General features: G+C 36.9%; 1 pseudogene; it reads left to right on the top strand.

Moving 5' to 3' along the window:
• Nucleotides 1–16148, top strand: part of LOC116100379 — a 102402-nt pseudogene that overhangs the window by 3325 nt on the left and 82929 nt on the right.

Genomic DNA, 16148 nt, shown 5'->3' with positions numbered 1-16148 from the left:
TCTGGCAGCATGTGTATAGTAGAGGATTGCAAATTTGATCATCAATAGGAGGAGAGGAGCTCGGCCCTCTAAAAGTTCTGTGCCCCAGCATAGGGGAATGCCAGGGCCAATAAGTGGGAGAGGGTGTGGTGGCAAGAATGGGGAGGGGGGAGGCAACAGGGGTTTGTTTTTGTTGTTTTTGTTTGTTTCTTTGTTTTTTCGAGGGGAAACTGTGAATGGAAAAATTTACATGTAAATAAAGAAAATATCTAATAATAAAAAAAAAAAAAGAAAAACTCAGGTAATAGCAGGTGCTGGCAAGGATGTGGAAAATAGTGTTCCTCCATTGCTGGTGGGATATCAAGCTGGTACAACCACTCTGGAAATCTGTCGGGTGGTTCCTCAGAAACTGAGCATAATACTACCTGAAAAGCCAGTCATACCAGTCCTGGGAATATACCCAGAAGTTGCTCCAACCTGTAATCAGATCACATACTCTACTATGTTCATAGCACCCATATTTATAATAGCCAGAAGCTGGAAGTAACCAAGATGCCCCTCAACAGAGGAATGGATACAGAAATCATGGTACTTACACAATAGAGTACTACTCATCCATTAAACATTGACTTCATGAAATTTACCGGTAAAAGGATGGAACTTGAGAATATCATCCTGAGTGAGGTGACTCAGTCACAAAGGAACAAACATGGGGTATTTACTCATTGATAAGTGGATATTAGCCCAAAAGTTCTTTCGGAACACCCAAAATTCAATTCCCAGACCATGTGAAACCTAAGAAGAAAAAAGACCAAAATGTGGATGCTTCAGTGCTTTTTAGATGGGTGAACAAAATACTCACAGGAGGAAATATGGGGACAAAGTTAGAGCAGAGAATGAAGGAAAAGCCATCCAGAGATTGACCCACCTGGGGATCTATCCCATATATAGCTAGTAAAACTGGACATTATTGTGGATACTGGGGAGTCTTTGCTAATAGAAAACTGATGTCTGTCTCCTGAGAAGCTCTGTCAGAGCCTGACAAATACAGAGGAGGAAGCTTGCAGCCAACCATTGGACTGAGCTTATTTGGGGGTCCCCGAAGGAGGAGATGGAGAAAGGACTGAAGTAGCAGAGAGGGTTTGCAGCCCCACAGATGGAGCAACAGTGTCAACAGGCCAGACCCCTTGAAGCACCCAGGAACTAGACCACCAAACAAAGAATACATATGGAGGGACTCATGTTGCTGGCCACATGAGTGGCAGAAGATGGCCTTGTTGAACATCAGCAGAAGAGAGACCCTCAGGCCTGAGGGCATTCAATGCCCCAGTGTAGGGAAACGCCAGGGAGAATGGGAGTAGGTGGGTGGTGGAGTACCCTCATAGAGGAAGGTGGAGGGAGAATGAGGTAGGAAGTTTCTAAACGGGAGACCTGGAAAGGGAAAAACATTTGAAATATAAATAAAGAACATATCTAACAAAAAGGATTACTTTTAAATTCTTTTATGTTTTGAAATTATAATGATAAAATATAATTACATACATCATTTCTTCCTTCCTCTGTCACCCTCCAAACTCATTGGTATATCACTCATTGTTCTCTTTTAAATGTATGGTTTCTATTTTCATTAATTCATGTTGCATATATGTATATTTGTGCGTGTATATACATATGTATATTTTCCTAAATACATTCCTAAATTTATATATTCATATATATATGCACATATATATGAATGTTTCTAGTATATGTAACTTATATTATTAAATAAATAATCAATAAGTTCCTAAATAAGTCTATATATACCTAAATACTTCAGTACAACCTTCAAAGTCAGAACAATGTTACTTGTATGTATATTTTAAGGGCTGGGCCCTTGATATTGGATAACCAGTTATTATTGTGATCTTCAGAAGTGTCGAATCAGTCTGGTTTGGTTTTTTGTTCTTTAACACTATTAATGAACTAGCCATTTTCCTGTTGCATTTATACAAATCAAATAAAATTAGAAAAGAGGGATTATCACTATAGATTTTTTTATACTCGTGTATATGTTTTGACCAAATAAAATAATAGTTTTTATAAACAATTGGATATTTGACTAGTTCATGTAAATTATGCCAGTTAAAAGGTGAAGGAATAAATATTGCTTTTCATTTACATTTTTTTCCTTGTAAGGTGATCTATCTCATCAGAAATCCCAGAGATGTTCTTGTGTCTGGTTATTTTTTCTGGAGTAAGACAAAACTTATGAAGAATCCAGAGTCACTGGGAACTTATTTTGAATGGTTCCTCAAAGGAAATGGTGAGTACTCTGTGAAATATAGGACATGGGGGAAACTCAGAGACATTTAATTCACTAATTTATTTATGTTATATCCCAATATTCATCATCCCTCTCTACTCAATGTTGCCCTCCCACAGCTCTTTTCCCCAACCACCTCACCTCTGAAAATGGGTAGGTACCCCAAGGTTATATCCCCAACATGACACATCAATTCTCTGCAGGAATAGGTACATCCTCTCCCACTGAGGGCAGACAAGGCAGCCCAGATAGGGTAATGGAATCTACAGACAAGAAACAGATTCAGGGACAACCCCAACTCCAATTGTTGGGGGACCTGAGTGAAGACCAAGCTGCACATCTGCTACATATATGCAGGAGCCATAGGTATAGCTCATGATATCTTTTTGTTTGGTGGTTCAGTCTCTGAGATTGCACAAAGTTCAGGTTAATTGACCCTGTTGGTCTTTCTCTGGAGTTCTTATCCTCATTGGGTCTCTTGATCCTTTTTCCAATTCTTCCACAAGACTCCCAGAGATCTATCTAATGTTTGATTGTTGATTTCTACATCTGTTTTAGTTAACTGCTAGGTGGAGCCTCTCAGTCAGAGTACAGTTATTCTAGGCTCTTGTCTGCAAGGATATAAGAGTGTCAGTAACAGCTTCATGCATTGTTTCTTTCCCATGGTATGTGTCTCAATTTTGGCCAGTCATTGATTGCCTATTCTCTCCATCTCTGTTCCATCTTTGTCCCTGCACATCTTGTAGGCAGGACATATTTGAGGCCAAAGGTTTTATGGATGGATTGTTGTCCCTATCTCTCCACTGGGAGTCCTACCTGGCTCCATATCACCTACTGTTAAGAGTCTCAGATAGAGTCACCACTATAGAGTGTCTGGAGTCGCCCCAGTCCCAGGTCTCAAAGACATTTTTAAAAAAAAGTCAAGGTGACATATAACTTATGGTGCCCTTGAACTGTCTATACAGCCAGAGATGATGTTGAAGCATTGTTTCTCCTTCTGCTACCTCTTGAGTTCTTGGACTAAAAGCACCTACTCTACAGTTTATTTGGTGCTGGGGCTCAAACTCACAATTTCATGTGTGTTACCCAACTTGCCTACAACTCTAGCCATTTAGTATCTTCTGTAGGATCCATTTTATCTCTCCACATTCAAGCAGTCTGTGGGCCCAAGGCTCATCACCATTTCAAACCTGGTTGTGAAGTCTTTCTATTCTCACACATCACCACAGAACAGGACACAGCCACTGCTTGCTGCATGACATACCATTTTAGCACTACTTGGAGCATCTAGTCTTTCCACACCTAATGTTGATACTGACATCAGTCATCATTTGAATAAGAAATAGCCTACATAGGTTCCCACAGTTGAAAACTTGGTTGGTGGCACTTTTTCAGAATGTTTATGAGGCACAGCCTGATTGGAGGAATTCCATTCAATGTGGGCTTTGAGAAGTTAAACTCTTAGGCCTCTTCCAGTGTACTCTCTCAGCTTCCTGCTTGTGGTTGAGGAAATGAAATCCTATATCTTTGCCTGCCTTGACCAAGCTCTTTCTTTCTTAAGTTTCTTTTGTTCATAGTATTTTATCACAGCAACAGAAAAATAACAAATGCGGTTTTCTTCCTACAATGCTTCTCCTTTGTGGATTTTTTTAGTCTTTTTATAATCAATTCTCATACATCTTATACATTAGCCTGATCATCATCCATTTTATTCAAATGCATCTTTCTAAATATGTAAATCCTAATCTCTTATTTGTCTCAAAAATATTTTCAGAGGTAGGTGAGAGAATCCTTTATACTTTGGTTTACTCAAACTTTTATTGAAATATATTGATTATATCTAATAAAGTGTTTTATTATTGATATCTCTATACATGTGTACAGGTATTTTAATAACAATAATAGCCCACATATCTTTCTTGTATTTTTCCCATTCTTTCTGATCCTATTCCCTTTACCAAATAGCTGTCCTTTCTACTTCCATATTCCTTTTCTTTGTTTGTGTGTTTTAACACAGGGAGTTCCATTAGGGTTGCTTATTGGAGCAAAGGAAAAGAGTCATTTGTTGGAACATGGGTACCTTACTAGTAGCTACTCTACTGAAGAAAATCTCCTTCTACCAGCAATAACTAACATCCTATAGCTGATAAAAGGAACTCATGTGCCCTGCCCTTGGTGACTGCTAACTGCCTATAAATCCTCAAAAAAGGGGTAAGGATTTGGGAGGACCTTATCTTTCCTTGATATAATATTAAAGGGCTGAGATTTTTAAAGGTCTTAAGCAGTAATCAAAGCCATAAAGTGCTGTGGCTGCTGTGTCATATCTAAAAGACAATATTCCACATCATTTTACCCTATCTTTAGGCTCTTAACACCATTCTCATACATTCTTCCTTGATGTTTCCTAAATCTGTACTGCAGGTTATAGATATCTCATTTATGAAAGCACTGAAAGGGCTCTTATTCTCAGCACTTTGGCTAGTTTTGAATCTCTGAAATTACCACTGCCTACTACAAGGCACATCTTTTGATTAAGATGGCAGTAGAGATATATAAGCAAAAAAAAATGTATGGCTATTTAGAAGACAATTTGATGTCCACATCAAGTCTATTTAGCAGAATATCAATGACAGCTTAAATATGAGGATCTATTTCCTCCACAACATGGGCATTTAGCTTGTTGACTAGACATGATATGAACTTTTCTCAATACAAATTTAAAAAAATGGCTATTTACCCAATAACACAATAGCCATTATTGACTAGTGAGCCTATCTTGTAAGGCTGGCTGAAGAATATATCACAGTGTCCACAGCTGAGTAAGTATTGATGACAATCTCCTAATAACAGCCTAACACTGTCAGGGCTATTCAGCAGGAAGGCATAGTCTGGGTCACTCCAAGGTTGCTTATTTTTTTTGTCCCATGACAAGCATATAAGGATGTCTGTGGCAATAGGGTCTTACCAACTATGTTTTATAGGCAACTGACAACAGTGACCTACCTGTATTATTTGGATCCTCAGTGTTTCTCAACACAAGCAATGAAAGTTTCATTTAACAACCTATGACTTCTTTTTCTTGTTTTGTTTGTTTGTTTGTTTGCTGAGTGTTTTAATTCTTATACATGCTGAAATTGGCTATGCACCATGATGAAAAGCACTTTTAGTGCAATATTACAAGCAAACTTCCCACTTTACTCCATTGGGGCTTTTTGGTTGTTTGATTTGTTTCATTTTAAATGAAAAGAAAGCACTTTCTTTACTGATATATAAAGAAAATCTACTAGGAAAAGTGAATTGTGGTATCTAGATTCAATCACTGACTTCATCAGGATTTTTGAAATTAATCTACTTGATTTTAAAATAAGTACCTAAAAGATATATTCTTCAGGGAAAAAGATGCCAGCTGAAATCAGTGTTTTGAGTGCTCAGAACAGAATTCTTAATGGAAAACATAGCCAGCAACAACTCAGGAAACATGTCTATATCATAGCTAAAGGATGTTTGTGATTCAGTAACCCATGAAGACAAGGCAGATCCTCAGGTCTCAAATTCTTTATCTATTTGAATACTAAGTAATGACTTAGAGGAATAAAGACCAAGTATCTTTTCATGGATGACCGAAATGCTTGAAACTTGGCTAAAAAATTGCAGTTAGAAATCTGCAGTAAGAGTAACTTTCTTTGTACTTTTCTCATATGTAGAAGAATGATGACGTCTTCTTACTGAATCACAATATCTTGCTTTGTTTCAGACATGAATGTTCATCTTTTTGTTAGTTGCTGTTTCTTTTCTTTACTAGATATTTTCTGTATTTACATTTCAATTGGTATCCCTTTTCCTGGTTTCCCTTCCAAATAAACCCGTATTCCTTCCCCACTTCACCTGCTCACCAACCAACCCTCTCCTACTTCCTGGCCCTGGCATTTCCCTACACTGGGGCATAGAGACTTCACAGGACCAAGGGCCTCTCATCCCACTGATGACCAACTAGGCCATCCTCTGCTATATCTGTAGCTCAAGCCATGAGTCCAACCATATATACTCTTTAGTCCCTGCGAGTTCTGGGGGGTACTAATTAGTTCATATCATTGTTCCTCCTATGGGGCTACAAACCCCTCAGCTCCTTGAATTCTTTCTCTACCTCCTCCATTGGGGACTCTGTGATCATTCCAATGGATGGCTGTGAGCCTCCACTGTGGTATTAGTCATGCTCTGGCAAAGCCTCTCAGGAGACAGCTATATCAGACTCCTATCAGCCAGCACTTTCTGGAATCCACAATTGTGTCTGGGTTTAGTGACTGTATATGGCAAAGAACCCCAGGTGGAGCAGTCTCTGGATTATCCTTCCTTCAGTGTCTGCTTCATAGCTTATCTCTGCAAAACTTCCATGGGTATTTTGTTGCCCCTTCTAAGAAGGATCAAAGTATCCACACTTTGGTCTTCCTTCTTCATGAGTTTCTTGCAGTTTGTAGATCGTATTTTGGGTATTCCAAGCTTCTGGGCTACTATTCATTTATGAGTGAGTGCATACCATGTGTGTTCTTTTGTGATTGGGTTACCTCATTCAGGATGATATTCTCTAGATTTATCCATTTCCCTAAGAATTTCATCAATTCACTGTATTAAATAGCTGAGTAGTACTCTATTGTCTAGATGTACCACATTTTCCTTATCCATTCCTCTGTTGAGGGACATCTAGGTTGTTTCCAGTTTCTGGCTATTATAAATAATGCTGCTATGAACATGGTAGAATATGTGTCTTTATTACATGTGTCTGGATATATGCCCAGAAGTAATATTGCTGAGTCCATGGGTAGTACTATGTCCAATTATGTGAAGCAAGATTTGGATTTAAAATCATATCTCAAGATGCTGATAGAGGATTTTAAAAAGGACATAAATAACTCCCTTTAAAAAATACAGGAGAGCTCGGGTGGTGGTGGCACACACCTTTAATCCCAGCACTTGCGAGGCAGAGGCAGGCATATTTCTGAGTCAAAGCCAGCCTGGTCTACAGAGTGAGTTCCAGGAAAGCCAGGTCTATACAGATTAACCCAGTCTCAAAAAAAGCCAAAAAAAAAAAATACAGGAGAACACATGTAAAGAGGTACAAGTCCTTAAATATGAAATGCAAAAATCTCTTAAAGAATTACAGGAAAGCACAAACAAACAGGGGAAGGAATCAAACAAAATCATCCAGGATCTAAAAATGGAAGTAGACACAATTAAGAAATAGAGAGACAACCCTGGAGATGGAAAACCTAGAAAAAAAGTAAGGAGACATAAATGCAGGCATCACCAATGGAATACAAGACATAGAAGAGAGAATCTCAGGTACAAAGATGCCATAGAAAACATTGACCCAACAGTCAAAGAAAATGCAAACTGCAAAAAGATCCTAACCCAAAACATCCAGATAATCCAGGACACAATGAAAAGACTAAATCTAAGGAAAATAGATATAGAAGAGAGTGAAGATTTACAACTTAAAGGACAAGTTAGTATCTTCAACAAAATTATAAAAGAAAACTTCCCTAACCTAAAGAAAGAGATGGCCACAAACATAAAAGAAGTCTACAGATTTCCAAATAGACTGGGCTAGAAAAGAAATTCCTCCCATCACATAAAAATCAAAATACTAAATGCATTAAACAAAAAAAGAATATTAAAAGCCGTAAGAGATAAAGGTCAAGTAAAACATATAAAGGAAGACCTATCAGAATTACACCAGACTTCTCATCAGAGACTATGAAAGCTAGAAGATCTTGGGCTGACGTCATACACACTCTAAGAGAACACAAATGCCAGCCCAGGCTACTATACCCAACAAAACTCTCAATTAACATAGATGGAGAAACCAAGGTATTCCATGACAAAACCTAATTTACACAATATTTTTTCCACAAATCCAGCCCTTCAAAAAGGATAATAAATGGAAAATCCAATAAACAGAGGAAAACTGTACCCTAGAAAAAGTAAGAAAGAAATCTCTCAACAAAACTAAAAGCCACATGAACAGAATTCCAGCTTGCCACGCCCACTCCAATGAAGTCTTGTGACAAGCCCAAAAGCTTGACTACAGACCAGAGGCAAAAGCTTCAAAGGAATCCTATTACTGCCCAGTGGTAACCATAAGGAAGGATTATTCTGGAATATGGAGTCAGGAGAAAGTAGGCTAGCCATAATTAATCTTACCCACATGGGAGGCACGGAAAATTAGACAGTATTCAGGAGGTATGGCCACCCAGCCATCTTGTATTTAATGAATCCTTTGTTACAAGCCAACAGGTAGAATAGGTGAGGTAAAACCCCTCCCCCAAGTTCATCAGCATATAGGCCCAATCAGCAGCTTCTTTGGTCTTTGTAGAGGCAGGACTTCCGATGTAACTGGAACCAGGAGCAAGGCGCGGCAAATAGCAGGAGGTGGGCAGAGAGGTGGGGTTATGAGAGGCAGGCAGGGTTTGAAAAATCAACCCTCAAGCCAGGAGAGTTACAAAATCCAGTCTCTTGGAATTCATTCATAGAATCCCCTAACTCAGAGGTAGCCCAGATATGTCCTTGCAATCTTGTGTGCTAGGTGCCCACCAAGATATGATTTACTATAGCTAAACAAAATTGGACATTGCTCTCTGACCTTTGCCAATGTTCCAACATCTTAGCCAAACCCTGGGTTGGAATTTCATAAAGAATTTTACCCACCCAGACTAATTGCCTCCAGCATTGTTAGGGAGATAGTAAAGGGGTAGGCCATTGAAGCTTACAGAATGTGAGACTTATCCCAGGGCAAGGTCCAGTAGAATCCTCATTTTCAGGCAGCTGAGCCACTCCTAGGACTTAACAAGAATGAGACTTCCAGAGACAGTATCTACTAGCCCAGAAGATTAGCATAGAAGTCATTTTACTAAGGATGGGTGGCACCTTGAGCCCAGTTTATGTGTGTGTGTGAGACAGTGTATGTCAAAGAGCATTCAAAATTTGTGTTTCAAGTGGCTTCAGATGTACCTTGACAGCTGAGCTGCCAGATTTTTCCTTTCTTTTTTGTAATGACTGTAAAAGTCTGATGCCATTTTTGAGAAATACACTCAGATCTTGCACTTCCATGTGTCAACTGTTTGTCATCTGCCAAATTTTTGCCCACCTGACCAGAACTCTACTCATCCAGTGGAACAAGGGATTCCTGCAGCAAAACCTGTCCATGGCACCAGCTCTAACAACAAAAATAATAGGAAGCAACAATTAATTTCATGTAATTGCATGGACTCATGGCTCCAGCTGCATATGTAGCAGAAGATGGCCTAGTCAATCATCAATGAGAGGAGAGGCCCTTGGTCCTGTGAAGGTTCTATTCCCCAGTATAGGGGAATGCCAGGGCCTGAAAGTGGGAGAGGGTGTGTTGGTGAGCAAGAAGAGGAGGGAAGGAATAGTGGTGTTTTTTTTTTTTTTTTTGGAGGAGAAACTGGGAGAGGGGATATCATTTAAAATGTAAATTTAAAAAAATCTAATGAAGAAAACCAATTAATTTTCCTTAATATCTATTAATATCAGTGGACTTAATTCCCCAATAAAAAGACATGGACTAACAGACTTGTTACATAAACAAGGCCCAACATTTTGCATCATACAGGAAATGCATCTCAGTGACAAAGACAGATACTACCTCAGAGAAAAAAAGACTGGAAAAAGGTTTTTCAAGCAAACACTCCCAAGAAACACGCTGGAGTAACCATTCTAATATTGAATAAAAATTGACTTCCAACCCAAAGGAATAAAAAAAAAATGAAGGACATTTCATACTCATCAAAGGAAAAATCTACCAAGATGAACTCTCAATTCTGAACATCTATGCTTCAAATGCAAGGGTATCCACATTCATAAAAGACACTTTACTATAGCTCAAAGCACACATTGCACCACACACAATAATAGGGGGAGACTTCAACACCCAAATCTCTGCAATGGACAGATCATAGAAAGGGAAACTAAAGAGAGACACAATGAAACTAACAGAAGTGATGAAACAAATGGATTTAAAAGATATCTATAGAACATTTTACCCTAAAACAAGAGGATATACCTTCTTTTCATCACCTCATGGTACCTTTTCCAAAATTGACCATATAATTTGTCACAAAACAGGTCTCCACAGATAAAAGAAGTTTGAAATAATTCCATGTATCCTATCAGATTACCATGGACTAAGGCTTATCCTCAATAAGAACATAAACAATACAAATACCACATATACATGGATGTTGAACAATAGTCTACTCAATGATAACTTTGTCTAGGAAGAAATAAAGAAAGAAATTAAAGACTTTTTAGAGTTTAATAAAAATGAATCCACAACATACCCAATCTTATGGCATACAATGAAAGCAGTCTGAGGAAAACTCATAGCTCTGAGTGCCTCCAAAAAGAAACTAGAGAAAGCATACACCAGCAATTTGACAGCACATCTGAAAGCTACAGAATAAAAAGAAGGAAATTAACCCATGAGGACTAGATGGTAGGAAATAATCAAACTCAGGACTGATATCAATCAAGTGAAACAAAAAGAACTGTGCAAAGAATCAACCAAACCAGCTGGTTTGTTGAGAAAATAAACAAAATACATAAAGCCTTAGCCAGGCTAACTAGAGGGCACAGTGATAGTGTCCTAATTAACAAAATCAGAAATGAAAAGGTAGATATAACAACACAAACTGAGGAAATCAGAAAAAAATCATCAGATCCTACTACAAAAGCCTATACTCAACAAAACTGGAGAACCTGGATGAAATGGACAATTTTCTAGACAGATACCAGGTACCAAAGTTAAATCAAGATCAGATAAATTATCTAAACAGTCCAATATCTCCTAACTAAATAGAAACAGTTTTTAATTGTCTTCTAACCAAAAAAAGCCCAGGACCAGATGGTTTTAGTGCAAAGTTTTATCAAACCTTCAAAGAAGATCTAATACCAATACTCCTCAAACTATTCCACAAAACATAAACAGAAGGTATCTAACCAATTCATTCTATGAAACTATAATTGCTCTGATACCTAAAGCACACGCTCAACAAAGAAAGGGGACTTCATACCAATTTCCCTTATGAAAATCGATGCCCATATACATAATAAAATCTCCAAAACTGAACCACAAAACTTATTTCCAGAGTGGTTCTACCAGCTTGCAATCCCACCAGCAATGAAGGGGTGTTCCTCTTTCTCCACAACCTCACCAGCATCTACTGTCACCTGAGGTTTTTTTTTTCTTTTTAGTTTATTCAAGACAAGGTTTCTCTGTGTACTCTTGGCTGTCCTGAAACTCACTCTGTAGACCAGGCTGGCCTCAAAATCAGAAATCTCCCTGCCTCTGCCTCCCAAGTGTTGGGATTAAAGGCGTGTGCCACCACCACCCCTCACCTGAGTTTTTGATTTTAGCCATTGTGAATAGTGTGAGGTTGAATCTCAGGATTATTTTGATTTGCATTTACCTATTGACTAAGGATGTTGAACATTTCTTTAGGTGCTTCTCAGCCATTCAGTATCCCTCAGTTGAGAATTCTTTGTTTAGCTCTGTACCCCATTTTTTAATAGGGTTATTTGGTTCTCTGGAGCCTAACATCTTGAATTCTTTGTATATATTGGATATTATCCCTTTGTCAGATATAGGATTCATAAAGGTCATAAAACATTTAATATATTCTTTGCTTTGATTAATTATATCCTTCATCTTACCACCCAATCTTTGCATATATCAACTCATTCCCTCCACTTCCATATCATTGGTTTTCTGGAATGTCTCTTTCCTTAAGTTGTCTTTTTCTTGCCCTCCTTATAATGGCCTCTTTCTAGTTTTCTGTCCTTTCTATGCACTTCAAGTTAAGCACATTAAGATTTATCTAGGATACGCATATAACAGAGAACATAATACTCTGTCTATCTGTGCCTAGGTTACCTTATTAAGTATATTTTACAGTTCTATCTACTTTCCTAAGAAGATCACAATTTATTTTTATTTATAGCTGAGTGTAATTTCATTGTGTACACATATCACAGTTTCATTATCTATTTTTCAGTTGATGGGCACACAGGCTGAAACTGTTTCCTAGCTTTTGTTTGTAGGGTTGTAATGAGCACAGATGTTCAACTACCTGTTAGTAGTATACACATAAGTATGTAGGAATATATACATAAATACTTAGTAGCATACATACAAAGATGTAGCATTATACATTTAAGTACATAGTAATGTGCACTTAAGTATCTAGTAATATACTTATAAGTATATAGTAGTATGCATCTAAGTTTGTAGTAGTACATACCTAAGTACATAGTAATATACACCTAGATATATAGTAGTATACATCTTAGTTGTTTGAGTATATTCTTAATATTGGAAAGCTGGGACACCTGGAAATCTGTTTTCAGCTTTTTGAGTAAACTTCACAGTGATTTCAATAGTGACTATGAGTGTGCATATTTCTCTCTCCCCACATTTTCTCTTTTTTAAAAGATTTATTTATTTATTATATGTAAGTATACTGTAGCTGTCTTCAGACACACCAAAAGAGGGCATCAGATCTCATTATAGATGGTTGTGAGCCACCATGTGGTTGCTGGGATTTGAACACAGAACCTCCAGAACAGTCAGTGCTCTTACCTGCTCAGCCATCACTCCAGCCCCACATTTTCTTTCAAAATTTTTTAAAAAGTTGTAAAAATTTAAAAATTTTTTGTTTATTACAAAGAAACCTCAAATAAATATATAAAACACACCAAAACTAATTATTTTCAGATTCTATAAAACTTAATGCAGTTACATATATTTAGAAATGGTATTCAAGAAGAAGCTGCGAAACTTCACATTAAATGTGACAGTTTCAATATCATGTCAATCACTCAGTTATTCACAACCAAACCCAAAATCCACGACAGACTTATTTCTCTGATTTTTTTCTTAATTTGTCATTTGTAGATAAAACGCTATTAATGTTTGTATGTTAATTTTATATCTCATCACTGTGATAAAAATCGTTATTAGATCCAAGTATTTTCTGCTAAATGCTTTCAGAACTCTTATCAATAGAATTGTATCATCTAAAAGTAAAGACACTTTGACATACACATATTATACATTACCTATTATGTATTAAACCCTTATATTTATATTTATATTATATATCCCTCCCGCCCTCTTTCTCTCTTTCTGTTTGTGTGTGTGTGTGTGTTTGTGTGTGTGTGTGTGTGTGTGTGTGTGTGTGTGTAGTAGGGGAGTGAATGTATGACAAAATGTGCAGATGGAGGCCAAAGGATAATTTCCACTATGTGGATTTAGGGCATCAGGTTTAGCTGCAAACACCATTTCTTCTGGAGTCATTTCACTACTCTTTAATGGGTTTGACTTTGTTTGATGTGTTTCTGAATTTGGTTAGAACTTCATTATTGAGAAGTTTTGCCTCTGTATTTATCATGGATTTTGGTCTACACTGTTCTTTTTTGATGGATATTTGTCTGATTTTGTATCAAGGTAATGCTTTAGGAAAATACTATCATTATGTGCCTTCTTTTATGGAATGGTTTGAGAACCTTAGTGTCCTCTGAATGAATGTCTGGCAAAATTCATCTGAGATTTTTTAGTTAGAGATTATGTTAACTTTTGAAAATTCATTGCTTGTTATAAGCCTGTCTATTTTAAGGTTAATTTTATTTACTTGTGGAAGTGTTATCCTTGCATATATGTTTTTTTTTTCCTTTTTTTTTTTTTTTTTTTTTTTTTTGCTTCGGGTGTCTGGTGTCTATGTTTTGATAGGACTTTGAGAACTAACATGTGTACTGGAAACTGAATCCTTGTCCTATAGTAGAACAATGAATGCTTTTAACTGCTGAGCCTTCTCTCCATCTTTACCTGCTTAATTGTTTTAAATGTAATATTAGTTTTGTTTTGGTAATTTTTATATATATATATATAAATTAATCTGTAACTTTTAGGCTTTTGAGTTTAGTGGCATGTTTTTAAAGAAAATAAAAATTTTTGAATTTCACTTATGCTGTCATAATGACTCCCCTTTCATGTCTTCTGTATTAGTTTTGACATATGCTATATTTTTTTTTTGGTTAGTACAAATAAGATTTGATCAATATAGTTTGTTTTTCAAAGAAATAACTATTTCATGAACTCTATATTGGTTTACTTATTGTGGCTGTTTCCTTTTCCCTAATATCTACACTGATGTCACTCATCTCTTTCCAGCTACAAAGTTTGGGGTTTGCTTTGTTCTTTTCCCAAATCCCCAAGGTAAACCATTAACTACTGTATTAGCAATCTCTTTAGTTTCTTAATAGAGGTACTTTGAGCTTTAAATATTTCTCTTAGAACTTTTTTTTCATTTTATCCCACAGGTTAAAGGTTTTGTTTTTGTCTTCATTTGATTGTAGGAGACTTTCTGTTTCTTAAGTTAGTCAAGAACTCATTCATTGTTCAGTTCTGAGTTGTTAAGTCTCCATGAGTCTGTTTATGTTCTGGAATTTCTCTTTTCATTTATTTGTAGTCATTTCATTCTTGTCAAGTAGAATATAAGAAATTATTTTAACTTATATTGCTTAAGACTTTTCTTTGTGTCCTAATATATATCTACTTGAGTGATAGTTCCATGAACTGCTGAGACTAATGTGCATTCTGCAGTGTTTAGATTTATTGTCTATAGATATCTGTTAGCCTGTTACATTTGGGACATCATTTAATTCTGTTTAGTTTTTAGTGAGATGTAATGTCAACTGTTTAGAGTGAGATGACTGTGACTTTATATCTAGTATTATTTTCTGTATAGAACTTGGTAGACTTGTGATTAGAATTGTACTGTCCTCTCCATGCATTATTCCTTTAATCAACACAAAGTAAGGTTTATCATTTCTCACCAGATTTTGACTCAAGTGTGTTTGGTCAAATTAAATAAGCAACATTTATTTACTTCCTAGTTCCATTTGCCTGGAATACTTTGTTTGATCACATAATTATAAGGTCTCATCTATCTTTTATCATAACATACAACAAATATATACTTCTTACTTTTTAATACAATCTCCTAGCCTGTGTCTTTTGATTAAAGAATTCACATTTATGTAAAGTTATCATTGAAAGGAATCTACTAATTCCTTTCATTTTGATGATTCTGCCAACATACACAAGCTTTTCTTTTGTTTCTAGTTTAACTAGTTTAACAGTTTAGTTTCTAGTTTCCTCTGATAAAATACTCTTACCAGAAGCAAATTGGGAGCAGAGAGTGTATATCTGGCTTAAACTTTCAATTCCAAAATCTACCTACAAGAGAAGTCAGGACAGTATCTCAAGATGGAGCTAAAGTGAAACCATCATACAAATCAGCTTACTAAGAGGATGGAGTACTGGCTGGTTTTGTGTGTTAACTGGACACAGGCTGGAGTTATCACAGAGAAGGGAGTTTCAGTTGGGGAAGTGCCTCCATGACATCCAGATGTGGGGCATTTTCTCAGTTAGTGATCAAGGGGGTAGGACTCCTTGTGGATAGTGCCATCTCTGGGCTGAAAGTCTTGGGTTCTATAAGAGAGCAGGTTGAGTAAGCCAAGAGAAGCAAGCCAGTAAGAAACATCTCTCCATGGCCTCTGCATCAGCTCCTGCTTCCTGACCTGCTTGAGTTCCAGTCCTACCTTCCTCTGGTGATCAACAGCAGTGTGAAAGTAGGCTAAATAAACCTTTACTTCCCAAACTTGCTCTTTGATCATGATGTTTGTGCAGGAATAGAAACCCTGACTAAGACATATAGCCTAAACCCAGGGCCAGATGGGTTTAGTGCAGAGTTTTATCAAACCTTCAAAGAAGACCTAATACCAATACTCC

Source organism: Mastomys coucha, unplaced genomic scaffold (genome assembly GCF_008632895.1).
Source record: "Mastomys coucha isolate ucsf_1 unplaced genomic scaffold, UCSF_Mcou_1 pScaffold21, whole genome shotgun sequence".
NCBI lineage: Eukaryota > Metazoa > Chordata > Mammalia > Rodentia > Muridae > Mastomys > Mastomys coucha.
Note: the sequence above shows the minus strand (reverse complement) of the source record. Positions and strands in the feature narration are given on the sequence as shown.